Raw genomic sequence first — 12,084 nt, 5'->3', positions numbered from 1 at the left:
ATCATCGAACAGAGACTGTTTGGAGCTGGTATGAGATTACAGAGAATGGGGGATTTACTTTTTGGCCCCCAATGATTTACGTTTGAGATGAAGTTGCAACACCCATGCTCACATCACCACATGATAAAGCAAGCTGATGTACTTCCAAAGACATCTACCTCCCATAAAGATACTGACCAGACCCGATGTCGTTTAAGTTCACCTATCAATAGGTCAACTGACATTTTATAAGTTTTCAGCGTTGCGAACATCCGTAGATCTTCAAAGTATACAGCGAATAACAGAAAGAATGAATTGACATAGGATCCTTGAGTTATAATCTTTCCCTGAAGCGCTTGTAATAACAATCGCATCGCCTCCTTTCACTTTCAAGCAACATTTTTTTTTACCCAGCGAGCAATAAACCATCTGGATTTATGATTCCCAAATGCACGCGTTCTCGTACCCCAGGAAACCTTTGATCTTTCGAGAAACGCGAAAAGCACCAGCGAATAATGCCCCTTCAGGGATTAGGGAAGCAAAGATAACGAGTTTTTCATCTCTTGTTTTGCAGCCACGGACGCACTACCTTGCTAAGAAGGCTTCTTCCTTTTCAGAGATTTCATATGGATTACGAGGTATTCCGTCGGCTCATTCTCAGAAGGAGGTTGGTTTTGCTACTCTGGTAGTTGTAGTAGTAGGGGAGAAGTGTCTTGAATGTCTTGATGCAAACTTTTGCATTTCTTCAGTCTTTTCTCGCCTTTTGATACTCCTTGCTTGGAAAATTGAGTTCGTCAGATGTCAGAAAAGTCTTTGGACTCATAAGTCCTTGCAATGCCACTAATTGTCAGTCTTCGGGGCCTCTCTTTGTTAAGATTAAAAAGCAACTCGGCAGCTTCACCTCTAGTCCCACCCCCCTCTACCGTTTCATCTTCTTGAAGAGGTTCATTTGGTGACAGATCCCCCACGAAACAAAACGGAACTGTAAACTACTGTAAATATAAAATCTACTCTAACTGGCAGTCTCCTACCTTGAATGTTGATTTATTTTCCTTCTTTAAAAGGGAAGACACCTTTTCAGAATTCTGATCACAGTGTTCTTGCCTGTCAATTATATTTGAGAATAAATAGGTTGGTTTCAGTCTAGACCGTTGAGGATTACAGATTATTGATTTTGTTCATCAATTGTCTTTTGGAAGTCCTTTAATGGACCTACAGTCTTTCAGTAACTTGAATAAGTAAATTTGTAGTCTTGAGATCTGAGTACATCTATAATCACAAATCATGGGCTTTTCCTGCCTGTGACAAAACTGCGGTTGACGCCATGTTTGGAAGGCCCCTCTATGGAAAAATATAAGATTTTGCAAATATAAAGAGGTAATGAGGATTTTGCTAGAGGCCTGTATAAGTCTCAGAGCCAACTTTCTGGAACGGCCAAACAGACCAAACCTTCCGAGTAGATAGAGTCCAACATTTGAAAGTGGAGTGTTCTCAACCCTGAGGGGTGAGAGAGGTGAGTTTGACAACATTCAGAAAGAAGGGGCATTCTCAACCCTGAAGGAAAGTTGAGAGATAACTTGAATCGGGAAAACCAAAGAAGAGAGGGAATTCCAAAGCAACAAGAAGCCAAAATACGAAATGGATACTCCAGCTTCCAGGAAAAATGTTTTTTAGTCACAGCCTGGTTGGATGGTGTCCTAATATGGACGTGTAATTCCCATGACGTCATTCCAAGTTTCTTTTTATTGTATTACGGTTTTTCTGCACCATTTTTTTCTCGTTTCTCACTTTTGCTTTTTAAATATTCTTCGTTCCGTAGCTTTTCGTCGTCGCTTTTCACTTATCACTTTTTCTCTTGTCTTCTTTTATCATTCTGTTTTATTTCTTCGTCTTCTCTATTTCCCTCAGTTGCTTCTATGACTGTCCCAACCCTTTTCCTTTTTTTTCTATTTTCCGAATTCTTACTGTCTTGCTGCGCCTATCACACACACCCCCTCCCGCCCCACAAGAAGAACAATTTCCTATGCTTGCCCCCTCCCCACCCAAGAGTACACCAGAACCCAAAAAGTTAACATCAACCTTCCATGTTATAAAGTTTGGCTCCCTGGTTCTACCGAAACGTATCTAACCATATCTCCATATTCATCACAAGGGTAGGCTTGATTTTTGTCCCCCCCCCCCCCCCCCCCCCCCCCCCCCCCCCTCCCCCCCCCCCCCCCCCCCTTATTGCGAGATACGTCTCGGCGGGGTGGTAATTGGTTTCCAGAAGTGCATTTATTCCCATCTGGGGTGGTGATGTCCCCTTGAATTTTGGGGGGAAGGGGGATGTGTAGACCTAGAAACGTGAGGTTCTCTTCCATATGGAAATGCTGTTGTTGGTTGACGGGCTATTATCTATGCATACTGAAATCCATAACCCTTACTGATATTTTCTATACCTTCTGAATTTCATCCTTTGTTCGCTAACTATCCTTCGGGCGCTTTCGCCCGACTCCTGTGCTTCTGGGTTTTGGCTTCTAGGGTGTGAAGTTGCAGGGCCTTTGTCGGCTCCACATCACCAACTTCTGTAGAGGAAAAGAAGTTGCGATGTCTTCCTGAAATTCGCTCTTGCCGAGACGATGTTCATTTTCATTATTCCTTCCGAATCGTTGCTAATTTCAGGTTTTTTTTTTTTTTTTTCTTTTTCTTTTTTACTCCAGAACTGTGGAATTGTCTTTGAGTAAAAGTTGGGGTTGATTCACAAGAGATTAAGGAAGATTTTTTAAAGCTGTTTTACAGTGTTATGTATATTCTGTACTTTCTGAAATTTTTCCATTACTGTATAAATGATTTTCATGTTTGGGTATACGTACTAATCATGGAGTGCTTTTAAAGGTGAATCATTTTGGTTTTATGCTGTATGTTCAAAAAAAAGCAACAATATATATATATATACATATATATATATATATACATATATATATATATATATATATATATATATATATATATATATATATATATATATATATATATATATATATATATATATATATACAGGGTGTCCATAAAGTCCCAGTAAAATTCTGCACAATAAATACTTTGAGTGCTACTGTCAGGACTTTATGGAAATGTGTATAATATGTATTATATATATATCTATATATATATCTATATATCATATATATTTATCTATATTTTATATAAACTATAATGTTATATTATATATATATCTATTATATAATAATATACCCATCTATCTTAATATATATCTATATCGTGTAATATCTATACTATAATAACTTAAGTTTGGACTTTTTTTGTTTATACTTTTATTGCTATTTATACCAACCTTAGAACGTTAAAGCACATTACCTACATTTTGACAGTATAAACAAAGTACGTTCTCTTCTCCTCGGCTTAATTCCTAGCCGGGGGCGCTGTTTTATGATGAACCGTTCCCATGCGTTTCTGACACTCAATCCTGGTTGGGTAAGTGGGTAATTGTAATATATTTAATAAAAATGAGTTTCATTTGATATATCGGCATTTGTTGTCATTTATGACATAGGATCTCTTCGACCTATTCATGATTCTGTACACATACATATATCAGAATCTTATATTAATGAATGTAATGTATATTGAGTTACTATAGCAAATACATATATCTGCATCTTACAGTATAATGTATATAATTTTATAGTGAGTTACTATAGCAAAATAATTTGAATTTTACCATCATTTTGACCACCACTGGTACACTAACAATATTTTTAGAGAATTTCTGAGAATTTCAGAGGGCATCTCACTTGACTGACAGGTAGAGGTCCTATTAGAGATCCTATTAGGGTCTATAATTGAAAGATGATACAAAAGATGATTTTGCAATGCTGGTGGTAGGGGGAGTGGGTGGGGTGGGGTTTGTTACTAGTGTCAGCGAACGGATGTCATGATTATTGTACAGTCTGATTCTTTTATTTATTTTTTGGAAGAGGAGAATAACGAATAACGATCTCTCTCTCTCTCTCTCTCTCTCTCTCTCTCTCTCTGTTTATATGCAACAGTATTATATATATATATATATATATATATATATATATATATATATAATATACACACACACACACACACATATATGTATTATATATATATATTATATATAAATATATATATTAATAAATTATAAATTCTTGTGTTAAAACAGGATACGTCTCAAGTATAAAAGGCCCACTAAAATACTCTGGTTTAAAGCTAAGGCCTACATATATGTGGGTGGACTAACTTCCACCCTTATCAAGTAGTGAATTCACTACTTGAGAAGGGTGGAAGTTAGTCCACCGAAATATAGTCCTTAGCTTTAAACCATTGTGTTATAATGGACCATGTGTGTGTGTGTGTGTGTGTGCGTGTGTAAGTTTGAACCTAATTAACTAGAACATTAATGGATGTATACATATTAAAACACTAAGTTGTACGACCAGTGAATCATGTCTGTGCACTTGTACACATTCAGACGCTCAAGAAATTGTAAGAGCTGCGTTCATATTCCTGTTCTGAAAGCCATCGCCAAATGAACAACAATGACGGAGTTATTCTTCTGAAGGTGGTCGTGTTGAACGCCGCCGAATTTAAACTTATATGAGCCCCTTACGCGAACTGAAAACTGCTGTTCGAGAAGATCCTTGCTGAACGTCACCCTACATTAGATCAATTGATGTTTACGACGACGGCGTAAAGCAGTCTACCCGGATCGTGTGCGTTGAACGTCGCCCCGCCACTAAACAAACTTGTCTTTGACGACTATTGAAAGAAGCGTCTTCATGAACGTCGCCCAACTAAAAAAAAAAAAATATAATAATAAATAAATAGACAAAAGGCTTCCTTGGACGACAGCTAAAAGTAGCTTTTCGAGAAGAGCCTTGCTGAACGTCGCCCCACTCCAAAACAAACGATTCCTTTGGACGAAACTAAAAGCAGTCAGGCGAGAAGATCCTTGTTGAACGTCACCCTACGCGCAAACAAAGAGCTGCCTTGTGGACCATAGCTAAAAGCAGCTTTTCGAGGAAGATCTTTACTGAACGTCGCCCGGCTCCAAAGGAGTTGCTTTCTCGCCTTGGGAGGGAATTCCGATAAGTCATCAGAATTCCTAGAATGAAGTTGCATTCGGGGCAGCAGCCATCCTCCTCCTTCTTCTTCCTTCAGGGAAGACGAAGTGTGAATCGATAATTAATGAGTCGGATATTAACCCTTTTCTGCCGGAGTCCAACTCGTAATTCGTTGGTCGCGACGCAACTGGGCGGGATGTCAGGTGTTTTTATATTTTAGCGACGGCCCTCTCATATATATACTAAACCTCATAGGCATTTATCGTTGTTGTTCCTTGTCGTCTACTCTAGAAGACGAGAGTAAACAATTTAGTCAAGTTTCATTGGACATTAAACTAACTGAGGATCGGGCGACGCCGATTAGAACATCATATCTCTAGTTCAGATACGGAACAAACCATTCGCTTCAAAATGCCGAAAGCGCTTCAGTGGCGCGGTCGGTCTTGGCCTGCCACCCCGGTGTCCGCGAGTTCGATTCTCAGGCATTCCACTGAGTGGTTAGAGATGTATGTATTTCTGATGATAGATGTTCACTCCCGACGTGGTTCGGAAGTCACGTCAAGCCGTTGGTCCGGTTGCTGAATAACCACTTGTTCCATGCAACGTATAAACACCGTACAAACTAACAAAAATGTCGAAATCTCTCCCTTCTTCTGTTTTCCCAAGACGTAACTATTTCATCTCACTCCAGAAAGATGATTAAATTATAGATTATCAGCACATTTTCGATTGGTAGAAAATGGTTTTATTTTATAGATTTTAAGGAAAGACACTGATAGGACGATCCGGTAGTGGTTATTGTCGATGGAGCGGCCCTTATGCCGGCGTGGTTCCTTGCTCAGGTGTAGTATATGTGTTCAAAGAAATAAAGAGTCCTGGTGGCCATCAACTGAAACTCCAAAGTCCAATTTGAAACAATATCTTGGTTTACAGATGTCACGAGAAAGGAAGGGGAAATTATTTGAACTAATTGCGAGTAGAATGAATGGTTTATGTATCCATTACTTTAAGAATAAATGCTTGTACCATCAAGCCACAGAAAAACAAGTTTCTTGCATCTACGTATCATTAAATGAAACAAAAAAAATACAAAAAACTAAATATAGAGTAATTCCCATTAAATAATTATTACACTTGCCTAGCAGAAGAAAAACATAAGAATTAAAATAAAGCAGATAATAATTATATGAATAATTGTGTTCACGTGTTACTCAGTCCCCAGGGAACCAAGACTTAGACACCGCATTATGCAAATAAATCACACGCTATCAAAAGAAAAACCACGCACAAACCCTCTACCTCCCCCCGCTCCCGCCCCTCCCCCTCCCTTCCCATCCGAAATATTCTAGATATGAAGGGACATTTTTCACTGACCCCTAAGGGCGTGGGACGGCCAGAATAGCGGAGGCCGTGACAGCTATTCTCAGGGATAGGATTGTCTGTTTGTCACATGTAAATGGCCTACAATGATTTATATGGCGGCGTATTTTTTTTATTTACTTTTTTATTATTAAACGAGGTTTTTTTTTTATGTAGGGGAAAGGTTAACGGTTCCTGCAGCAGCAGCCTTCACAGCAATTATGGGTTTGTGCTGCAAAAGGGTATTTGTACCGCTTGAATAGGCATACCTGTGGGCCTTGCGTTGTTTAACGCGATATTTGTTTTTTTTTCTGCTTGTTTGTTTGTTTGTTTGTTATTGGTGCTGTCGTCTTTCGTCTTTTGCTCTTGAATTCCTGGCCTTTATTTTGCCCTCTATAATATATATATAATATATATTATTATATATATATATATATATATATATATATATATATATATATATATATGTCATATCGCATTACCAGTGATTCATATACATACATCGAGCCAGAAATGTCCTTTGATATCTAATTAGCCCTACCTCGGAATTAAAATATTTTCATATATGTTTAACCAAAAGAGAATCTTTTTAGTCGATAAGAGATTTGCCGGCTCACGGGAGCGAACCATCGAAACGGACATTTGTAGCTCGATGTATATATATATATATATATATATATATATTATATATGTATATATATACATATATATATATATATATACTATATATATATACATATATATGATAGTATATATATATATATATATATTATATAATACTATATATGTATATATATATATATATATATATATATTATATATATATATATAGATAGATATATATACTAAAACCTATTTATCATTATCGATTTAGTTATCAGCATAGACAGTCTAGAAAAAATTCCTAGGCAGGCAAAAACAGAGGATAGAAGCACCTGACCTAGGAGCTTCGTCAATAATATCAGTAAAAGCTGCATCACTCCTCCTCCTGCTCCTCCTTCTTTCTCTCTCCTCCTTCCTCCTTCCCTCCTCCTTTCCCTCCTTTTCCTCCCTTCCCCTCCTCCCTCCTTCCCTTTTACCTCCTTCCTCCCCTCCCTCCTTCCTTCCCTTCTTTCCTCCTCCTTCCTTCCTCCCTTCCCTCCTCCTTCCCCTTCCTTCCTCCCTTCCTCCCCTCCTTCTCCTCTCCTATCATCACCTGCTTCCTCTCCTTTACATTTACTCTTCTTCCTTCCTCCTCCTGCTCCTCCTTCCTCCTCTTTCTCCTCCTCCTTTTCCTCCTCTTCTCTTCTTTTCTTCCTCCTCCTTTTCCTCCTCCTCCTTTTCCTCCTACTCTTCGACTTCTCCCTCAACCTCCATCTCTTACGGAGCCAAAATGAACCACACAGCAGACACATCATGCGCCTCAGCGAACACGGTCCGCCATGTATGTATGCATCCCATATACGGTATAAAGATTTGACCCAAAAAAGGAAAAAAAAAAAAATCCCCCCTAAAAGTATCCCTAATGGCAAGCGGACGCTTTGTACCATCCTTTCCAGGCCCTTAATTTGGTTAAGAGACGTGGCCGGCTGATACGGGATAGGAGGAAGGAAGGATGTATGTGTGAGGGGGTGGGGGGGGGGGGGGGGAATAGTTAGTTGTAGGGGTGGAGGAGTGTCGTCAAGGATAGGTTTTAGTAGGATACCGGGTGTAGGATCCAGCCAGGACGACCTGGGCATTCTCAGATTGCACTGTAAGGCGTGTTGTAGGAGGAAGCAATTCTTTAAAGCCTAATTCTTTCATTGCTTAGAAAGAAAACGAAAACGAAGACGAAGAAGAAGAAGAAGAAGACGAAAACGAAGACGAAGACGAAGAAGAAGAAGAAGCAGAAGAAATAATAAATAATAAGGTTAAAACAAAACATGCTTACGCAGAGGACTTTCGCTCATGAATGCACATTTGAAAGAGAGGGGCCTTCCATTCTGCTTTCGCAAATCTATATTGCAGAAAGAGAGAGAGAGAGAGAGAGAGAGAGAGAGAGAAATACTGAATGACAGATGGTTAAAAGAGAGAGCGAGAGAGTTGGAGGGGAAAGTCATATCTTTCTGGATCCGTCAAAAAAAGAAAGTTCTTTTATTTCGCAGTAGCTTTATTGAAGGAGAGAGAGAGAGAGAGAGAGACAGACAGACAGACAGACAGACAGACAGATCTACACTAATGAAAAAAAAACGGACAAAAAATTATTTCTTAAAGTTTTGCTACTATATCTCTTTAAAAAGACGAGAGAGAGAGAGAGAGAGAGAGAGAGAGAGAGAGAGAGAGAGAGAGAACAGCACCGGATTCTGAATTCAAGGGACTCCTCGGTGTCAGGCCAATTGTTCGATCGAAGAAAAAAACCGGAATTGTCGGGACAGGAAACATTTAAGTAAGAGTGGAGAGAGAGAGAGAGAGAGAGAGAGAGAGAGAGAAAGAGGAGAAATACTCTGAGAAGTTAAAGAAAGAGGATCACAGGCACAGAATGACGCCTGGAATGACGCAAAGAGGGAAATGAAGGATTGCTCTCAATATTTGATTCAAAAATAAGAGAGAGAAAGACGTAGAGTAAAAGTGACTAACACGAAGACGCCCGACAAGAAAGCGAGAATAAAAAATTAATAAAAAAAAAAGTAGCGAACCTGCTTACGAGGACAATTTAGGAGAATTCAGGTCAGCTGAATTGAAAGGAAATGGAAAGGGGAAAATACAAAGAAAGTATTATATTAAATAATAAAGAAATACGGGAAAATGAATTTTGACGATTAAAAAAAAGTGATCAGTTTTATAGGCACGCAAAAGAATGCTTAAGGAAGGAAAGAAGAAGAAACATAAAATAAAGGCAAAGATAAGGGACGAGAATGCATACAAGTAGAATAGAAAATGATTGACTGGTTGGTTGTATCTGGCGCCACACCACAAACACAGCTGCACGAATCCACGCCAGTATGTACAAGAGATAATTATCAATCTTTGTCGCATCTAGTGCCTCATTGTAGTCCAGTCCCGCTTGCATAGGACTTCAGCTCTCTGCTTAACTCCTTAAGAGAGAGAGAGAGAGAGAGAGAGAGAGAGAGAGAGAATGGTTACAAATGAAAAGGAAACTTCATAGCACACTAAAAATAAAGAAAGATGGCCTTCATTCAAAAAGACATAATTTGACAGCGAACTAGAAGAATCAATACCGTCACGGTGCATACTCGAGAAACACCACTGCATGTTATTTGTTGACAGTGAAAGAACTGATAATAAACAATAACAAAACAATTGCGAATAGGAGACGTAAACCCCACCCGAAGACGCAATAAGAGTACCCAGGAAAGAAACAGAAAAAAAAAAAAAAAGAGGTATGAGCTGACTTCATCAATTTTAAAACGGAATCGGCGACAGCAAAGGCCTCTCTCTCTCTCTCTCTCTCTCTCTCTCTATGTCAGTCGGGTGAATTCCGCCATTTGTGGGGCAAAGGCCGCTGGCCGTTTTCCACTGGTTGGAATAATGCATGAGTGATCCAGACCGAAATTGTTTATATCAGGACGTTCCAGGACGTTCCAGGAATCGGTTTCGCCCGTTTGGGCTATCGTCCACTTAAAGACAACACACACTCACACACACACACACACAGCTTTGAGAGCTGGGCTCAAAGTTATCCAAATCAGAGCGGGAATCTTCTGTGTTCTCCAGTGCCCGATGTTCCAGCCATTACAGTTTTACTTGTAGTAGTAGTTTTTGATGTTATTGTAAACTGGCTCGAAGAAAAGTACTATATCTTAGTTTAACCAAACCATTGAGCTAAATAACGAGCTCTCCTATAAGGCTGGCCCGAAGGATTAGCTCATTTTTACGTGGCTTGAAACCAATCGTTACCTATAGCTTATTGTGGGATCCGAACCGCATTACATCGAGAAATCGATTACTAATTCGCCAGAAACAAATTCCTCTTGATTCCACGTTGGACAGAGCGGGGCATCGAACTTGCGACTTCCGAATCGGCAGGCGAGCAGGTAAATCACTCGTTCAGCGAGGAACTACTACTGCTGGCTCGAATGATTGATATAAACTAGCGGAAAGGTATTGTTTTAATATATATATATATATATATATATTATATATATATATATATATATATATATATGTGTGTGTGTGTGTGTGTGTGTGTGTGTGTGTGTTTGTTTGGGAAATTGTGTAACGTGTTTGTGAATAAGTTATACTACATAACTTGTTAAATTCGTTTTTTTTTCGAGTGGTTGTGGGCCGGCGATGAACTTCTATTCAGTGACTGGAGTTAAATCTCTCTCTCTCTCTCTCTCTCTCTCTTCTACTTCGTAAGTTGATTGCAACATGAACAAAACAAAAAGCTACATGGCTATTCATCACTGCCTAAGTCATCCACGCATCGCATTAATCATAACTTATTCTTTTGGTTAATTTTTCTTTTTTCCTTTTTCGTTTCATTCTTTAGTATTTTTTTTAAACTCCGCCAAAAAAGGGGAAATAAATAGTTGTGTTTTTTTGTATTTTTTTAACTTTAATTTGTGGCGCATTTCAATCATCGATTAACTGAACCCACCAGATTATATAAAGTCAAGTACATCCTTAAAATATTTTCGCTTACTCTGTCCCCATTATCTTTCACGCCACAGGCCGCTAAGGTTGTAACAAGGTTTGTCATATATATATATATATATATATATATATATATATATATATATATATATATATATATATATATATATATATATATATATATATATATATATATATATATATATATATATATATATATATATATATATATATATATATATATATATATATATATATATACATTTGCTTATTTTTACAGAATAGTAGCATTCTTTTTATCATAGCCTTTTCAAAGGTCTGTTTTGGTATCTTGGCTTTGTCAAAGAACTTCTTGTATCAGAACCTTTTCAAATCCCATTTTTTTTTTTTTACTTTTTCTGCTTTTTATCGCAGGAAGCTGAAACTCTGAAAAACGTGTAATTAGGGAAAAAAATCCTTGTTTCCTAACCGGCAGTGAGTCACAATGAGCCTGGGCAATGATTGCATCCAAATGAAGAAGCCCTTATATAATTAAAATAAAACAGTATTGGCCATAATGTATCTACCCTACAAAGCCCAAGCTTGGAGTCTGGCGCAACAGATATTGATTAACGCTGAGGCCTGAAACGCCAAAATAATGATTGCGTTCATGGGAAAATGTCCATATTATTAAAATAAACATTTAGGCCTATTTGCCTATTTCTAATCAGGCACCAAATCGCCCCGTTGTTTCCCGAAAAGCTGGAAGTCTCCTTAAATTGCCAATTTGCAGCGAGAGACTCGTCAATCGATGAGAAGGACTTTGTTATTGTCGTTCCCGAGCTGTCCAGAGCCCGTGCGCTAGTGCGTCGGTGGCTTGCCCGCCATCAGCTGATCTCGAAGGCAAAATCTCGAATCGCCAAATGGGACTTAGTCAGATTTCAGTTGTATACCGATGTAAATTTAGACACGTCTTAAACTGGGCAGCCATTCGTCTCGGGTGACTCCAGGTGGCAGCAAATGCTTTCCCCCAACGGAGGTGACTTGACGAAGTTCAGCCATCCGTATTCACAGCTTGGCGAGAAGTTTGTCCAGCGAAATGAGG

Source organism: Macrobrachium nipponense, chromosome 14 (assembly GCF_015104395.2).
Source record: "Macrobrachium nipponense isolate FS-2020 chromosome 14, ASM1510439v2, whole genome shotgun sequence".
In the NCBI taxonomy this organism is placed as follows: Eukaryota; Metazoa; Arthropoda; class Malacostraca; order Decapoda; family Palaemonidae; genus Macrobrachium; species Macrobrachium nipponense.
Note: the sequence above shows the minus strand (reverse complement) of the source record.